Source organism: Bubalus kerabau, chromosome 13 (assembly GCF_029407905.1).
Source record: "Bubalus kerabau isolate K-KA32 ecotype Philippines breed swamp buffalo chromosome 13, PCC_UOA_SB_1v2, whole genome shotgun sequence".
Lineage (NCBI taxonomy): Eukaryota > Metazoa > Chordata > Mammalia > Artiodactyla > Bovidae > Bubalus > Bubalus kerabau.
The window spans coordinates 21,743,410-21,762,865 of record NC_073636.1 but is presented as its reverse complement, the minus strand read 5'-3'; the positions used below and the strand labels follow the sequence as shown (position 1 = coordinate 21,762,865).

The window sequence follows — 19,456 nt, the reverse complement described above, 5'->3', positions numbered from 1 at the left end:
TGTGTTTTCATTAAGGTTCATTCGCAGAAATAGGGAACTTGCAGGAAAGCCTGAAAGGACACCGCAAAGCAGGAAAAGAGAGTCAGAGGTATTGTAGACAGTTTGCCTCCCTCCTACCAAACCATCTGACCCTCCTGTGAGGCACGGAGCAACAAAATTGATAAGGGACCCTATCTGTTGGGGGAGGAAGGAGACGGTGGGATATATGGAGAGAGTAACATGGAAACATACATTACCATATGTAAAATAGATAGCCAATGGGAATTTGCGATATGACTCAGGGGCTCTGTAATAACGTAGAGGGGTGGGATGGGGAAGGAGTTGGGAGGCAGGTTCAAGAGGGAGGGGACGTATGTATACCTATGGCTGATTCATGTTGATGTTTGGCAGAAACCAACACAATACTTTAAAGCAATTATCTTCCAATTAAAAATAAATAAATTTATTATAAAAATTGATAAAGGAGCTGGTGAAGCTGAATTTGGACCTCTGCAGAGGGTAACAGCTTGAAAATAAAGCTATACCCTGCTTTCAATCCATCAAATATATACAAGGCCAAACCTAGGGTCTGCTGATAGTTACTGACATCATAAAGAGATCCTTCTCCTTTCAAGAAAGATTTGCTATAGGGTTCCTTTAATAAGAAAGCCCACCAGAACAAATATTTAAAATACATTTTTAAAATGATTTACCTTTTAAATAATGTATTAACTGTGAATTGCCCAACAATGTGCACCTGTAAAACATCTGTTTGGCTGAAGCTTAAGGATAGTCATTAAAATCAGCTTGGCTCACAGCCTGGTTCCCTGGGCAAATCAGAGGCTGCTCACCACATTCAGAGATGAGAGCGTAAGGGAAGGAGGCAGCGGTGGGTGCTGGAAAGGAGAGGAATGTGCCAGCTGGAGCCCGCTCCTGCTTCTGAAGAACCTGAGTTCAATTCCCAGGGGGGATGGGCTCATTGACACCCTCTTCCTGCACCGTATTTACACTGAGTCAACAAGGGTATCTGAAGAACCAGACAAGCTTTCCTCCCCCTGGTTCTCGACATTTGAGGAGGTAACACGTGCTGCTACCTATCCCATCTTTCAACACCTGGAACACCTGTGCTTTTTCTTTGTAAAATCTGTTTTCGCTTGTTTAGCCATCTTCCCAAACGTAGCTGACACATTTTACAAAATTAGCCTACACTTCTGCTTATCATGGTATGCTATTTTTTTTGTTTGTTTTACTATGTATTTGGAATAAGTCCAGTGTGCTTGAAATTTTTAAAATCTGACTATAAATACCAGCCTGACTGCATTTCATTGATAAGAGTCAACATATCCTCTAAGTCGGCAAATATTCCTCTCGACAACCATGAATTATGCTAAGATCACACAGCTAAAGACCTTATTAGTGGTTTACAGTGAGCTCAAGTGGAAAAAACATCCCAGCTGTTATTTTTTTTTAAAAGAAAGATTTTTCTTTAAACCAGTAAATGTTTGCTCCTGAAGTTCAATTTCCAATTGAGATATAGCATCTCCACTTTAAAAACTGATTTCAGTCATCTTCTTAATGAAATAATCTCCCAGGTTGGAATTTTCAAATTGGGGGCCTAGAAAGAGTATATTTCATACTGAAATAGTAATAAGGAATTTGGGGAACTTAAAATGTACCAAAAAGCAAAGAAAAAAAATGTGCTGGGAAATGAAATCCTTGGAGCAAAAAAGGAGAAATGAGAACGTGCTCTTTCAAGAGCATGAACTGCTGGCTGAAGGACCTTCCTCAGGAAACTGGAGAAACTGTCCTTCTGGAATCTCTAAGCAGACCAATCACCCAAGAAAACTCAATTCTACAGTGATTTCAGAATAACGATTGTTAGAAAAGTTCTAGTTTTAGAGTAATTTTCAACAATTAAATATGAATATCCCAGAGAATGAAGTGAGTTTTCAGAACACTAACATAAAGTGGCAATGAAAACTATTCTTTCTTCCCTTTTCTCAGGAGGTGTAACCAACCCACAGGTTCCAGTATCAGGGGCTATATTTCAGAGCACATGCGTGCTCGATCGTGTTCGACTCTTTGTGACCGAATGAACTGTGGCTACAGGCCAGGCCCCTCTATCCAGGGGATTTCCCAGGCAAGAATATTGGAGTGGGTTGCCACTGGCCTCCTCCAGGAGATCCTCCCATCCCAGGGATTGAACCCATGTCTCCTGTGGCTTCTGCACTGACTGGTGGATTCTTTACCACTGAGCCACCTGAGCAGTCCATAATTCTGAGTGTCTGGATAAAAAAGCAGATGTGTCTTTTTTTTTTTCTCTCTTCCTGACCCATAGCTTTGTGTTAGCCATTGCTTACACTCTGATTCTGGCCAAGAGAATAAAAGCTGATCTCAAGTCTATATCTGTGTACAAATAGCTTCAAAGCCAGAAGGAAATTGATTTAGGCAAACTTTAGAACATGATTTTTAAAAGATTACTGTTTAAAAATGTATCAATCAGTTGTTAAAAGGTAAGAACAAATTTCCACAGAGAAATATAGATTCCCTTGACAGTCTATTTCACATTTCATATTGCTGAAGAAGAATCATATGATTCCATGTACAGAGGCATTTCTAGAATCACTTTAGGCTTTAGGCTAACTCTCAAGATGAAAATCTGAGAGCTGGGTATACATCCAAGGTTCAAGCCCCACTGCAGCTTTCCTGTAGAAAACCGACCCCCTCAGGCTTCCTTGATGGTCCAGGGGTTAGGAGTCTGACTGACAAGACGGGGGACATGGGTTCAATCCCTGGTCCAGGAAGATTCCACAAGTCATGGGGCAACTACGCCCACAAGCCACAACTACTGAGTCCACTTGCCTAGAGTCCATGCTCCACAACGAGAGAAGCCACCACAATAAAAGCCTGCACACGGTGACTAGAGCGTAATCCCCATTTGATGCAATTAGAGGAAGCCCTGGCTGCAACAAAGACCCAGCACACCCAAAGATAAAATTAAAAAATAGATTAGAAGGAAAAACAAAACTGACACCCTCTAGAGAGTGGGTCCATTATTAAAGGATTAAAAGCCTTTTTCTCCCTCTGGGTCACTCTAGGATGGAAGAGAGGATGAGGGTCCTATCTACAATAATGCCCACCCAGCCCAGACTGTACTCCAGGCTCCCTGTCACAGGAAGTTCAGCTAAGCCCCACCCGAGGGTGACCCTTGGTTCTGACACACTTTATCACCAGATGGACTCCCCAGTGTCCCCACCCTGTCAGTGGGATGTGAGTGCTCTTTATCTTCTGCTCACTTACTTGTTTTTCTAAATTTTGCAATAAATATGGTCTGTTAGCATTAAAAAAAAAAGCTATTTCTGTAAAAGCCTTAACATACTTGTTCATTTCCAGATGCCTAAGGCAAAAATCTTATAAAAGGGTGGACAATGCCCAACATAACCTTGTACTTACTTCCTCCTCCAGACTTCAAGTCCTTCACAGCCTTGAACTTAAGATTTAGTGCCATTGAACTTATTATTATTCTACGAAGACACTATACCTTTTCACGATTCTCTGCTATTGTAAATTTGTCTCTTTACCTGAATTGCCCTTTATTCTGCCTTTATCAGATAAATGTCATCTCATCTTTTGAGAGGCAAGCCAAATACCAATTTCCTCCGGGAAGCTCTCGCACACTCTGCCCGCCCTCCCTACCCGGCCACTGTGTGTCCAAGGCACGTGCTCCATCACCTAGCGTGTTTCACTGTGCTTTACCGCTTTGCACGCTAGTTTCTCAATGTGGGGTTTATCTTTCCTTTCATCTTTTTTATTCTCAGAATTCTAGCAGAGCATCTGGAATGTGTTAAACACTCACAGTAAATTGGATGGATGAATGAAAGAGTAAATTTTGTCACGAACATCAGTTTTATGGTGAGTTGGACAGCAGTTGAATAAGGCCAGAGAAGGGAAAGGAATCTGGGACTCGAGCACTAGAAATGAGAAAGAGAAAAACAAATATCATATATTAATGCATACATGCAGAATCTAGAAAAATGGTACAGATGAACCTATTTGCCGAGCAGGAAGAGAGATGCAGACACAGAGAATGCGTGTGTGGACATGGGGTAAAGGAGGATGGGACAAATTGCGAGAGTAGCATTGATATGTATACACTGCCATGTTTAAAACAGATAGCTGGTGGGAAGTTGCTGTTTAGCACAGGGAGCTCACCTGGTGCTCTGTGATGACCTGTAGGGGTGGGATGGGGCAGGGAGGGAGGTTCAGCAGGGAGGGGACACTTGTATACATATAGTTGATTCACTTTGTTGTACAGCAGAAACTAATGCAACAATGCGTATTGATTATACTACAATAAAAAAGAAAGAAAGAAGGATGAGAAAAGAAATGGAAAGAGTTGGGACAATAATCATTATCCAAACTGCAGAACCCTCTACATCAGGAGGTACCAACTTCTCAAGTCTATCTTACTAGATAATGCAGTGATCAAACTTTCAAGGGCTGCCATTCACTTCGTGTCAATAGATATTGCAATCACCATCCTGTCTCACTGAAATGCTACAGGACATGTCTCTCTTCAGCAGTTCTGCACAACTCCCCACACCACATGCTTTCTCATTTCTTCCCACGAGGCCACTTTCTTCAAAGGCAGCGTTGGGAATGGGGCAGGACATACTTGAAGCAAGACTGACATTCAAGAGTCCACTCTCATTATCATGTCTCCTCCACAATATGACAACATCCATAGGAAAACATGGAAATAAAGTCTGCCTTGGTCCATTTCCCCCATCTTAGATCCTTGAGAAAGTGATTCCATCATCCTTTCCCTGTAGTACCTAGTACATTTCCCAGCCACAGTGGCCTCAGTGCTACAGTCCTGTAGATTTCTGCCCTCAGATGCTTCCCGTAAGCAGACAATCCCTTCTCTACTCCTTCTGGTGATTTTCAGACAAAATAATCCAACAGACAAAACAAAAACAAAAACGAAAAACACCCTCACGTAGGTTGTTTACTCTTTTCAAAGTTTACCCTTTTTACAGTTTATAAGGCCATTATATCCACGAATTAATTTTTCATTTGAGTCTACCTACTCAGTGCAAAACTGTAATGCCCATTAAATAAGCCAGAATGGCGACAGTGTCCATTCATATGGGGACATAATCTCACCTGGATCCTTGACTAAGCATGAGTAGACATTATTATTTTTCTCACTTTTATTTGCTTCCATGGGATTGGTATAAAGTCGCAGATTCAGAAACTGTGGAGACTATTGTGCAAGAAACTGGCAATTATGCTTCTTTAAATTTGCTTCTGGTACAAATCTGCCAGATAGAATTGTATTTTGTGTCACCTCTTTTAGGCTCAAAAATTTCCTCATTTACTCTTGTTTGTCTTATATTGAAAAATAAGGGAAAATACCAACCCTATCTCCCTGATATTGCAATGCTCTTGTTCTGCTTAACACACCATGTGGATGCACTAAATGTCCATATGTGGGAACTCTTCTTTCAGTGGGTAGATGTAATGAATGTACTGCTTAGCTGATAAACCCTGGCACAGAACAGTCAATGAAAAACTTCTCAGGCTACATGCTTTCTCATTTCACTGAGTGGAAAACAGCAGGCCACTCCAACTCAATGAATGCTACGTATTCCTCACTGAAGTACCATCGTACAGTGGCTGATGAAGGCCTATTTTAGGGATGGGCAGATCCAGAGCAGAAAAGCCGACTCAAACACCTGTGACTTCAACTACTGCCCCGTCACACTTCGTGCAAAATGCAGGTGAGCTAAGTAGAATATAATTTGGCATAAACTTCCATGATCAAACACTTAGATCTTGCCCTTTTTTTTTCAAGGATGCTCATGCAGATGTCATTTACTTAAAAACAACAGCAACAATAAAAGACCAAGGCTTCCACATGCCCTTCTGACATGGAATAGAAATGAATCAACACTCCTAGCAACTCCCTTACTGTTTTGCAAGTCTTTTATACCTACCAGACTGTCCACACACAAGGCCCATTCAGCACAAAATTGCCTGAGTGCTATCATGTACCACCAGTGGGCAGAGGCTACTAAGCTCTCCACGCCTTCAGCTTCCTCGGGATGCCAGCTGAGCTGCAATAAGTTTGAAAGACTTTCCTGTGGGACCTGGGTGACCTTCTCTGGTGCTTTGATGTTAAATACAGCTCACTGGTGTCATGGCTGGAAGTTAAGTGAGTTAACTGTGCTGTCTGGAGCAGGCCCACGAATTTATATTCTCTGCACTTGCAGTTCGCAGACCTTCAACTTCACCCTGATTTTGAATTATTTTCCTGCCAATCTCCGTTCCCCCCCACAAAGCAGGGAGAGGTAATAGATAAGAAATACAACTTCATTGTCATATGGAACAAGCCATTATAGTATCTCTATGGATGGCAATAAAGCGGGCCCTAGGAGACTACATCTGCCATCTGGGAAGTATAGTAGGTTTTACTCGTGCTCACTCGTCACCTGAATTGCAAGAGAACCCGCAAGTACCAATACCTATGCTATAAATGCAGGAATTGAACCATCAAGAAGTTGAATGTCTTTACCAAAATCTATCCCTTGGTAGGAAAAAACTGGACACACATGTTAGGTCATCTTTCCAGATCTCCTCCAAATGATTTACACAGACTGCCTGAGAGTTAAGTACAAGTGTGGGGATGAAAAGCCTTTTTTCAAAAAAAGCTTTATTCAGAACCCTATTAATTCCTTCACTGCTCTGAAAAATCATTTTCTACTTCTGTGTCAATGTTTTCACTATGAATGGATAAGGACATTAAAGCCCTGTTATATAACCCTGCTAAGGAAATAGGGCCCTCCACCCAGCAGGAATGTCAACATAATTGCTAGCTCTATATCAAATCTGAGAGAAGTGGATAAATTGTGTATAAATAACTAACAATGGGGGGATCAGTTGAAGATGCTCAACTTTATACAAACATAGAGCAGCATTCACACCTCAGTTTTGGCTAGAAAAAAAGTCAATCAACCTATTTAAGTGGAAGCACCAATGGAGCTTGCTAAGTTCTCCCCTCCCAACCCCTCCTTCTGTTGAGTGGCATGAATTTTTTAAAAGTTATCCTTACTTGCCTCAGTGTGGTGGTGATGGTTTAGTCAGTAAGTTATATCCTTCTCTTGCGACCCTGTGAACTGTAGCCTGCCAAGCTCCTCTGTCTGTAGGATTTCACATGGCAGGAATACTGGAGTGGGTTGTGATTTCCTTTTCCAGTACCTCATTGTAACACTTGGGTAAGACATTTTTCTGCCAACATTGAAAACAAGTATTTGGTTTAATGAGTATGTACACCAATACCAAACCCTCAGAAGAATATGGCACAACACCAAGAAAGATAAATCCTTGGACTAATTTTTACTCCTGTGGGACTCTTTCATAAACTTTTCTCTTCTATTGTGTTGAACATAAATGTATTTATATTTTGTTAAAATGATAATCGTTGTTTTAATTAGGGGGGACTTTTCTGACAGTATATCTAATGCTAAGAGAAATTTCAACTGTTACGTGATGTTTGGAGTGGATGGTCAGTGAAATAAATCTGTTCACAAACACATGAAACCTCATTCTTTCTAAATAAAGCTAAAACTCAATAACATACTTTCTGCTTAATGCTGGCGACTGCAACTTCCTGGCTGAGAGAAATAGAGCGCCCAACAGTTTATAAAATGACTCAAAAGATTTCTCAAATATAATAAGTGTCTTTGGCCAAATAGCATTTGGATGAGTTAAAGATAGACAACAACAAAATTCAGTATGTATATTGATACATTGTGATCAGATTTCCTTTGAAATCCCCAAAGTCTCAAGATTAAGAGGTTAAGAGAGCTTTGTAGTTAAGAGACTCACAGGCTTTGAACAACAGCTCATTTTTTCAATCCTCAAAAATGTTCGGTACCACATCTGTTAATAAGGAAACAGTTCGATGAGTCAGTGTCTGAGCTCTCATCGCCTTGAAGGCAGTCCAAAATGGGGATTTCTGGCACTTTGGGCCAATTTTACGAGCTTCAAAAAATATGCTGTAGTTTTAGAATCACTGAGCTATATTTTGCCATTCAAATCACCAAGTCTCAGATATGCTCCCTGAAGTGTCATGGTTGATCCTCTCTTCCCAAGGAAGGCTCATCCCAGCCAATTAACCATAAAGGAGAAGCAGCAGGACCAATCCAGAGTAGGTCCTCAAGTCATCCTCAACAGATGAGAAGAATGACTTCTCACCAGCAACAGGTCATTCCCACTGATCCACAGAACAAGGGCTTGGACAAAACATCAAGTACACAATGTTGGTTTGTGTTTAATTACTCTCCACTCCTTCCCTGATGGCTTCCTGATGAGCTTCCCTGATAGCTCAGTTAGTAAAGAATCCAGCTGCAATACAGGAGACCCCAGCTCAATTCCTGGGTTGGAAAGATCCACTGATGAAGGGATAGGCTACCCACTCCAGTATTCTTGGGCTTCCCTGGTGGCTCAGCTGATAAAGATCTGCCTGTAATGCGGGAGACCTGGGTTCAATCCCTGGGTTGGGAAGATCCCCTGGAGAAGAGAAAGGTGACTCACTCCAGTATTCTGGCCTGGAGAATTCCATGCCAGAACTTTTCAGTTTCATACTCTAAAAAGCATTATTTGTGATGTAGCCTTTTACAAAATCATCTTAACTTTTACGAGCTAAAATGGACAAAATAGTTTCATAGACATCAGTTAAGAGGGACTATAGTCCATGGGGTCACAAAGAGTCAGAGATACTGAGTGACTTTCACTTTCACTTCACTTTCACCCTCCACTCCAACACACGGATATAATTCTACTCTCAAGGAATAGCCCCACAAAGGATAAGTTATGTTAAGCTTTTACCCACACTGGCAAACTGTCCCTCAGTCCATGGTGAGTAGGCAGAGACACAAACCAGAACATTAGAGTCGAGTGTCCCTGCGTTGGGCACTTAGGCAGAGCTGTCCAACGGGCCCCAGGGCACTGGGCTTGGTGAGCAGAATGCAAACTGCCTTCAGCCCCTCACCTCCTGGGGCCAGAGCCTCAAAGGCAGAGCACAGACCTCACAATAGTTACACAGCAGCCCTGTCTAGCCCCATTGACCCCATTCAGCTAAAGCCAGAGCCTTAAAGAAGAGAAGAAAATAATAAGCATAATTGAGAGTTCAGTGAGGAAAAAATGAAGCTAAAATTTACATGTTGTTCTTTGGTTTTTTCCAATTACATATGATGCATGGCTAAAGTCAATTAACCATCTCAGAATCATGTGTTATTGGAATCCTTTCCAAATCCCTGGGTGAATGTCATGCCCATCCAGAGGGAGGAAGGATCTCAGTATTTAGTGATGAGAAGAATGGTCAGCAGAGATGAAACTGCCCCTCTGAAACGTCCACAAGGGAGTAGCACTCTGCTTAACTGGCTGTCTCCTAATTGATGTATGTGAAACTATTTTGTCCATTTTAGCTCATAAAAGTTAAGATGATTTTGTAAAAGGCTACATCACAAACTATGCTTTTTAAATTATGAAACTGAAAAGTTCCATTTTTTTTAAAATCATACGACTTGAAGTTGAGTAAAATGTTCACTTAACCAGAATAAGTGAACTTCCCTGGTGGCTCAGACAGTACAGAAACTGCCTGCAATAGATTACAGTAGACCCAGTGCTTCAGTCCCTGGGTGGGGAAGATCCCCTGAAGAATGGACTGGCTACCCACTCCAGTATTCTTGCCTGGAGAATTCCATGGACAGAGGAGCCTGGAGGGCTGCTGTCCATGTGGTTGCAAAAGTCAGACATGATTGAGTGACTTTCATTTCCAAACAAAATAAAAATCAATAGAATATAGCCCATCATTTTGAACCATTAAGTATCACAATCATGCATACAAAAAACTCAGATATCAGGAGACAAAACTCAAGTGTCTAGAGGTTTAACGAGTACGATTAGCATGACAGATTGCCATGTATAATGAAACCAAGGTGCAGGCACAATGATAAACAGCTATTGGTGTTGGGTCTCAGTGCTGGGGATCAGCACCAGGTAGAGAGAGCAGGAGATATTTGTTTAATTTGTTGTGGACTGAGTATTTGCGCCCCCCAAATTCATATGTCAAAACCCTCATCCCAATGTGATGGTCTTCAGAAATGGGGCCTTTGGGAGGTAAAGTCATGAGGGTGAAGCCTTCATGAATGGGATTAGTGCCCTTATTAAAAAAAAAAGGGTCAGACAGCTAGTTAGCTCTCTTTTTGTCACCTGGGGACACAAGAGTGCAGCCGTCTTCTCTGAACAAATGAGCAGGATCTCACCAGACACTGAATCTGCCAGCACCTTAAACTTGGACTTCCCAGCCTCCCACACAGTGAGAAATAAATGTTTGCTGTTTAAGCCAGGAACTTACTGTATATTTGTTAGAGTAGCTCAAATGGACACAGATAGCCTCAAAAAGTGGTAGCACCCAAGCTCCAGTCACGTATTGCTATGCAGGAATGTTATAAAATTATTTGGGTGTGTGTTTGGGGTTGATAAAAGTGGCAATTGGTTTTCTTTTAATCCATTGGACCTAAACCAACTTCCTGGAACTAGGCAATACATATATCTCTAGCTTTTAAAACACAGACTTTCAAATTCTAGTAGGTGGTTTAGGATGTCTTGGCCTAATCTTTCTTCTGCAGACTAAACATTGCTGCACTTTACAATCATGTACTTTCCCTCTCTAGTTGCCCCCATGCAGTTTGTTTAATGTCAGTATTAAAGTATGGTGTCTAGAATGGAGTACCAGATTGACTTTAAATACCCAATAGCAAAAGTGAAGGTTTAAGCAACAAACAGCACGAAAAAAAAAAAAAAGGTAAAATAAACTAGGTCTTAGGGGTCAAAGTATATTTCAGCAGGTATATTTTAAAAGAAAATGTGAAAAACTGACCATCTCCACTAGAAACAACCATGGATACAATATACATTGCTTCCTTTTTCTGAATTCTTTTTGCTTCCTGTTTTTAATCGGGTAGATTAAGTATCAGCTCAATTTGCTAATTGCTTTCCTTAAAACAATTAACTATTAATTATAGTCACTGTTATTAGCTGTCTCCAATTCTTCCAAGATGCAGATGTTTTTACAGCAGGCTCCTAACGAGATTGGCAGTGTAAAATATTTTCTGCCAGCAAATTGCAGTCCTTTTAGCAAGAGCCTAGGCTCAGTGGTAAAGAATCTATCTGTCAATGCAGGAGATGCTCAGGAGATGCACAGGAAATGCAGGTTTGCTCCCTGGGTCGGGAAGATTCCTTGGAGAAGGAATGGCAACCCACTCCAGTATTCTTGCCTGGGAAATCCCATGGACACAGGAGCCTGGCAGGCTACAGTCCATGTAGTTAAAAGAGTCAGAAATGACTAAGAACACACACATACCTTGTATATATGTAATTGTAAAGATTGTCCTTTTAAAAATAAGGTTTTGGTGCAAAGGAAAATGAGCACCACCGTGTAAATGCACACATAATAGCAATTAAAGCTAAAGGATCTATAATATGAATTTTTATTGTCACTTTTTTGGGATAAAAATCCTACATTGCATTGACTGAAAAACAATTTTCAAATAACACATTGTTAGGAATAATCAGAAGCCACTTACAGAGAGTGAGACCCTCTTCTGTTGACATTTCTCCATAATTTATAGTCACCGTGGAATAGAGTAAACACCATATATTTACAAATGCAAGGTCTAAGTTAACGTGATTGACACTTCACAAGGTGTATACCCTTCACAAAGTGTATACTAATACATCAGATGTCTTCACTAACTGCCCAGGTTGTTTCCTGTGAGAAAACTACAAGTAACTCAGCAACAGTGATGCATATTTATACTTGAGTTAATGGTTCTCTATATGTCCTGCAACTCCATTTGTACTGCATGCATCATGCAGTAAGTTCTTAATAATTTAGAAACACTTAGCAGTCTGTTACCTGCCACTGAAAAGGAAGTCATCCTTACAGATGCCCTTTAAGAAAGCTGTATTTGCTCTCTGAGCTAAGAAAAGCATATAATGATCAACTTGCTCTGTACTTACCTTCCAGGAGTGTCACTAGTAAGTACAGAAAAGCAGTGCCTGCCTTAATTTCTTACTTTTCTTTAGTAAGCACTTTCCCACAATTTTCAGCCCTCCCAATCCCTACTCAAGCCAAGGCAAGCCTCTATTTTTTGTTGTCTCAAAACAGGTATTAGTTCAAATTTTTATTCAATTAAAAAACAGCTGCATCAATTTGCTCAGCTTGTGTTTAATATACTTGATGTTAGAAAATATCAGCATACTCATAGTCTTCCAGATCCATCTATGTTTTTCATCCTTTTCACAGTCCTTTTACAGAATTTTCTTCCTACAGAAACTGTGGTGATGCTGAACTCTACCTACTCACATGCTTCTAATTACCTAGGCTGTTAGAAGCTCCACCTCCTATGCAAAGATTTTTTTCAACCATTGCAGCCCAGGTTAATTACATTCTATTCTGAGAAGGAAGGGTGGGATTTCCTGGCTCTGCCATGAACCAGCTGAATGTCTTCAAGCAACGCTTCCTTGATCTCTCACAGCCTAAGCTCCTCTCTTGTAAAGTGAAGGACTAGATGAAAGTGGTATTGCATAGTGTAGCAATCTAAACTCAGGGTTTGACCGGCTTAGCATTTCTGGCAAGAAGACAGTGTTTATCTAGTTACGATGCACAAATTAACCAATGGCTAAATGGAGTGTAAGAACTCAGTTCATAGATTGAAATCCAAGAAGGCTGACTCCAGGAATGGGGCACCTGCAAAGAAAGGGTGAAAGCATTTCCCTAGCTCATTCAAGCCGGAGGAGAAATGTGGTGTGCCCAACTTTGCATCATTCACCAGGAGCGTATGTGCTGTGAACTTTGCAAATCAGCTTCACTGCTTTAGTCTGAGGAGAAAACTATGTGTGTTTCCTTTGTTACCCAGATCTCTAGTTCATGAGCTATTCAGAGGAAGTTGAAGCATAATATAGGCATTTAATTTATTGTATTAATTTAATTGATTTAATTAATGTATTGTATTAATTTAATTTATTGTATTATAATGCATTCAGATGAGTAGGTTAACCCATTAAAAGTAAACCCATTAAAAGATTTACTCAGCTGTTGACACAGATCACAGACTTTGGAGAATTAAAGGTTAAATTAAAGGTTAAATTGTTGTTCAGTTGCTAAGTCCTGTCTGACTGTGTCTGACTGCTTGCGACCCCATGGACTGCAGCACGCAGGCTTCCCTTTCCTTCACCATCTCCCAGAGTTTGCTCAAACTCATGTCCACTGAGTTGGTGATGCCATCCAACCATTTCATCCTCTGTAGCCCCCTTCTCCTCCTGCCCTCAATCCTTCCCAGCAGCAGAGTCTTTTCCAGTGAGTTGACTCTTCGTATCAGGTGGCCAAAGAACTGGAGCTTCAGCTTCAGCATCAGTCCTTCCAATGAATATTCAGGGTTGATTTCCTTTAGAATTGACTGGTTTGATGTCCTTGCTGTCCAAGGGACTCTCAAGAGTCTTCTCCAGCAATCTCTAATAAGACACCCACATTGTCTGAATCCCTATCTCACTGATGTGAGAAAACACAAACAGTCTAAACCTAAAAGGATAGTTACTGGAATTCAAATTGAACATGAGCATTTAACAACTAGAAACTGCATTCACTTCTCATCGCTAAAAGGATTGGAGTTTAATTGAGTCAGACATTCTAAAGAACTGCAAAACCATCTGGGAGAATTTATGTCCAAAAGTTAAAGGAGAGTCATTGAATTTGATGAGTATGAAGCATGATTTAAGTTTCTGTAATAGTTTTGAAGATCGGCTTTGGGGTGAATCGAAGGTATCATGGAAGGACACTGTAGTTTATAAGAAGGGCTGGCACAGCTTAAATCGCAGCCCACCAAAGACATAAAAGATCCTTCATTTGGTTACAGAAGTACGTGAAGCCCAGGTCCACGCTGCTTCCGTGGCCACATTCAGAGCAATGCTCAGGTTCAGTGAGAGTGCTCCTTGCTCAAATGGCATGGCTGGAACCAAAGCTCTGTGCTACTCTGAGTAACACAAAGCAGGGGTCAGAATTGAGTCAAGCCCTGACTAAACAAACTCCACAATTTTCTAAGAAGAGTTGAGACCTTTTCATACCAGCCTTCTAACTTAAATGATGAAAATCAGTCAAATTCTGCAAGTGAGCCTTCTATAAAGAAGAAAGGTCTTCAGACTCTTTTGGCAATGCATTTATCATGGCTAAATATTGCCTGTTTTCAATGGCTTTATTTAGCTAGAAAATTTTCCTGTGTTCTGCTCTTGAACTTGACTGCTGGAGAACCAGGAACACAGATCAAATGAACCTTTAAACTACAAAAAAATCATAATTATTCTGTATCTTCTATTTTGGAACATCAAGTGTATGCCAGGTACTTCATGTGTTTATTTCTGCTGCTGCTAAGTCACTTCAGTCGTGTCCGACTCTGTGCAACCCAATGGACGGCAGCCCACCAGGCTCCCCCATTCCTGGGATTCTCCAGGCAAGAACACTGGAGTGGGTTGCCATTTCCTTCTCCAATGCATGAAGTGAAAAGTGAAAGTGAAGTCGCTCAGTTGCGTCTGACTCTTCGCGACCCCATGGACTGCAGCCTACCAGGCTCCTCCGTCCATGGGATTTTCCAGGCAAGAGTACTGGAGTGGGGTGCCATTGGCTTCTCCGGTGTTTATTTCTAACACACTGATATTTGAGGGGAAATTTGAGTTCATGGAAGCACCACTACTGTGTAGCTCTGTGAGACTTGTCTCTGAGCTTCAATTTTCAAGTCTGTTAAATAGAAACAAGAATAATGGTCACTTTATAGAGCACTATGCAGATTAAAATAGTAAAAAGATTAGCAGAGGGCCTGTAAATAACTGTTAGCAGTTACTGCTTTAAGATTTATCAGAGTGTTTTCCCAACTTCAGTTCCTCGTCCATCTATAAGTATTTTGAGAAGAAAGCAAAGGAAAAATTTCTTCCACATAATTTCCTCATTGGCATTTTACCTACTTTGCTGCAGCTCACTATATTCTTCCCCACAAGGTTTACAAGTCAGATGCACTCTGGATTAATGAGGTGAATACTTAAAGCTGGCTGTTAGACCCTAGACTCTGAGACAGAGAAAAGGGGAAAGTGAGCTCTCTGTTCCTATGCATGTTTCTGATGTTAGCTAGCTGTACTTAAATGAGTAGGGGTGGTGGGGACTTCAGTTCTGGAAGTATGGAGCAAGCACATCTCCCCCTTATCACACCTAAAACCCTGGTTAAAATGAATAAAACCACCAGCAGAAAACTCTAAAAGGTAGAGACAAAAAGGCAGACTTTCTAGGGAACCTTGCTATGCAAAGAATGTCTAATTGACTTGTGTTAAAAGAACTGATGAAAATAGAGAGGGAATGACAACAGAAAAAAACTTGGAACATCAGAGCAATCAACAGAACAGGTAAGGATACTGGTAAATAAAATATACTACTTATTCTTTATTCAGTTTTTAAAATTCTGTTATAGATATTTGAAAGCATAACTATAATAGTTTCCAATGTGTTTCTCGATATACAGAAAGAAGTTAAACACTTAACACACTGTCAATTATTTCACTTAGTATGAGTGTTCTAAATAGGCCAATTGAAGGAGAGAGATTGGCAGAGTGGATTTTTAAAAAATGCTCCAACTACGTGATGTCTATAAGGAGCTCATTTCTAATATAATGATATAGGTAGGATGAAAGTAAAGACATACTATGAAAATACTAATCAAGGGCTTCCCTGGTGGCTAAGTGGTAAAGAATCTTCCTGCCAATCCATGAGACATGGGTTTGACTAGTGGTCCAGGAAGATCCCACCTGCCCCAGAGCAAATAAGTCCATGCACCACAGCTACTGAGGCTGAGCTCTAGAACCTGGGAGCCATAGCAACTACTGAGACAAGTGCTGGCAGCTGCTGAAGCCCGTGTGCCCTAGAGCCCATACTCTGCAGCAAGAGAAGTCGACGCAACGAGAAGCCCGTGCACTGCAACCAGAGAGTAGCCCCTGCTCGCTGCAATGAGCGCAAAGCCCACGCAGCCAGGAAGATCCAGCACAGCGAAAATAAATACATAAACAAAATTATATTAAAAAATACCAATCAAAAGAAAGGTGTACTATCACATAAAGCAGACTTCAGACCAAAGAAAGTTACTGGACACGGAAAGGAACATTATATACTGATAGACATGTCAATGCACCAAGATGAAGAGTGTTATGGTTTCAAGTATAAGGATATGAGGATAGACCTTGATTATAATACTGGTAACCTTGGACTTCAGTTTTCTGTATGTTTCTCTAAGATTCAGTGTTCCCATCTCAAAAAATATAGGAATAATAATGGCCATGCCTTGGGTTGTTCAAATGTATAAATGAGGACAATACAAAAAAGTACCATGTTTTTGTTTGTATCTCCACTACCATATAAATGCTTTGGTCTGAAAATGGACACAAGAAATCCTCAAAGTAACCTTGACTTTCCAATTTTTGACATATTGCTTCTCATGAATAATAAGCTTTATTCGCAGAGCACAGTGTTTTGCTGTAAAACTAAGGGGGAAAATGTGTTGGTAAATTAATAACGGTCTTGAAAATATAGAATTCCAATTAATTTCAGAAATTACTATGTAATTACGGATAAATCAATGAAAATTCTGTTGACATAGAATATAATAATTACATATGCCGATAGAGTGGAATCCATAGTGGAATCCATGTAGATCCTTACATATTTTCACCTGCCTCTTCTTTTCAGATTTAAAATAGGAAGGAAAGGTAAGGAATAAGAGAAATAAACTAGACCATGTAATGATTTAGTGGCTCAGCTGGTAAAGAATTCACCTGCAATGTGGGACACCTGGGTTCAAGCCCTGGGCTGGGAAGATCTCCTGAAGAAGGGAAAAGCTACCCACTCCAGTATTCTGGCCTGGAGAATTTCACAGACTGTATAGTCCATGGGGTCACAAAGAGTTGGACATGGCTGAGCGACTCTCACTTCACGTGCAATTATTTAATATTCTGCAAAAAAGAACAAAAAATTATTACTCAAGTAAACACATTTAATATTTCCTTCCTTCCGTCCTTTCTTCCTTCTTTATTTCTATTTTTCTTTTAATTTTCTGGTGTACTTCTCATCTTCCTATTTGCTGGGAATGGAGGCATTTTTCCTTTTAACCATGATCCTTATCAATGTGTGTGTGAGTAAATGTACATGTTTTAATTATTGTAACTCAAGTGATTCAGGTAGAATTAAAGTAACAAGCTTCAGTAGAAATTAACTTTTCTTACAGGTCTAGGCCAAAATTTACCATTCCAAAAGACACTGCTGCTGCTGCTGCTGCTAAGTTGCTTCAGTCGTGTCCGACTCTGTGCAACCCCATAGACGGCAGCCCACTAGGCTCTTCTGTCCCTGGGATTCTCCAGGCAAGAACACTGGAGTGGGTTGCCATTTCCTTCTCCAATGCATGAAAGTGAAAAGTGCAAGTGAAGTAGCTCAGTCGTGCCTGACTCTTAGTGACCTCATGGACTGCAGCCTACCAGGCTCCTCCGTCCATAGGATTTTCCAGGCAAGAGTACTGGAGTGGGGTGCGATTGCCTTAAAAGATTAAAAAGAAAATGAAAAAGAAAAAAAATTGTTCCTCTCCAAAAGGTATACTACTGTTTGCTCTTGATAGTTGACAGCATAACATCCCAAATAGTAGGTATCATTATTTTCATCCATCATAACTGACTAAAAGAATAGAGTGAAGCACAGGGATTTACTAATTTATACTAACTAAATTTTAATTTTCAGAAATGACTTAGCTACCAAACGAGTTACTAAACGAATAATTGAAAATAAATGAACTGAAACATAAAATTTCAAATAACCTAATATTAAGTTTGAAGTTATTATTAATAGAAAAAACTGATGCTCACAGGTTTTTATGGGAATTCAATTCATCACATGTTGTTGCCTTCAGAAACATTCAGATACTCTAAAAACTTGGGAGATCTCAAACATGAGAGCTTATTAAAAGTCAAGCTGTCCCAGGTCAAAGCTGAAGAAACCAGTCTTTAAAGCTTCATTTTAGATAATTAAACTGCCTTAGGAAACAGTTCCAGATTAAAATAGCTCCAGTTTCTGGTTTTCTCGACTATATACAGTTAGAACTAGTTATTTGAAAATATAATTCGAGCTTTGGATACTTATCAAAAGAAAAATTTTACTGTCCAGCTAGATATAGAGCTAACTAGCACATACATTTCTCATATTTAAATGCTGTCATGTCTCTATTTTCATGTTCTTAGATTTTATATACCACCAACTTCTGAAAGAATTTGTGACAGCTTAAAAATTGTGTTAAATGTTACCTGTGTGTGTGTGTGTGTGTACTCAGGTGTCCAACTCCTTGAGACCACATGGACTGCAGCCCGCCAGGCTTCTCTGTCCATGGGATAGCCCAGGCAAGAATACTGGAGTGGCTTGCCTTTTCCTTCTCCAGGGGATCTTCCTGACCCAAGGTTCGAGCCCACATCTTCTGCATTGCAGACAGATTCTTTACCACTTGAGCCACCAGGGAAATATGAATGTTACCTATGTTTCTTTAAAACAAATACAATATAGACCTTTAGAGGAGAAAGGAAAATGGCTGTTACCAGTATCTATTTTATGAAGATATTACTAATATCATTTTTCCTACTGGCCATGGCCACTGAATTTGACTCTGAAAAAAAATGTTATGATATTAAAGTCAACCGTACAAGTAGTCATGTATGGATGTGAGAGTTGGACCATAAAGAAAGCTGAGCATCAAAGAATTGATGCTTTTGAACTGTTTTGTTGGAGAAGACTCTTGAGAATCCCTTGGACTGCAAGAAGATCAGACCAGTCAATCCTAAAGGAATCAGTCCTGAATATCCATTGGAAGGACTGATGCTGAGGCTGAAGCTCCAATACTGTTCCCACCTGATGAGAAGAACTGACTCATTGGAAAAGACCCTGATGCTGGGAAAGATTGAAGACAGGAGGAGAAGGGGACAACAGAGGATGAGATGGTTGGATGGCATCACCGACTCAATGAACATGAGTTTGAGCAAGCTCTGGGAGTTGGCAATGGACAGGGAAGCCTGGTGTGCTGCAGTCCATGGGGTCACAGAGTCGGACACAACTGAGAGACTGAACTGAACTGTACCATAAAGAAATGTAAGTAGTGCTTTACTTACATACATCAGAGATGTTTGATAAACAGTTTTTCTATTCACCTCCCAATGTTTCCTCTTCTTCATGGTATGGCAAAATTCCAGCTATTATAAGGTTAGACAACTTACTAGAATGTTCAAAAGAAAAAAATTCAGATTGATTTCTGTTCATTTGGTTAACCTGACTTTAAAAGGAGTTTGT

General features: G+C 40.4%; 1 protein-coding gene and 1 long non-coding RNA gene across 4 annotated transcripts in view; one reads left to right on the top strand and one right to left on the bottom strand.

Moving 5' to 3' along the window:
- PLXDC2 (plexin domain containing 2) overlaps positions 1 to 19,456 on the bottom strand; it is a 423,407-nt gene that overhangs the window by 320,851 nt on the left and 83,100 nt on the right. The gene's annotated exons all lie outside the window — the stretch shown is intronic.
- LOC129625403 (uncharacterized) lies at positions 927 to 5,963 on the top strand. Its single transcript, XR_008701424.1, has 4 exons — positions 927 to 1,056; positions 3,798 to 3,891; positions 5,599 to 5,762; positions 5,837 to 5,963. It is a non-coding gene; the product is annotated as an uncharacterized LOC129625403 (long non-coding RNA).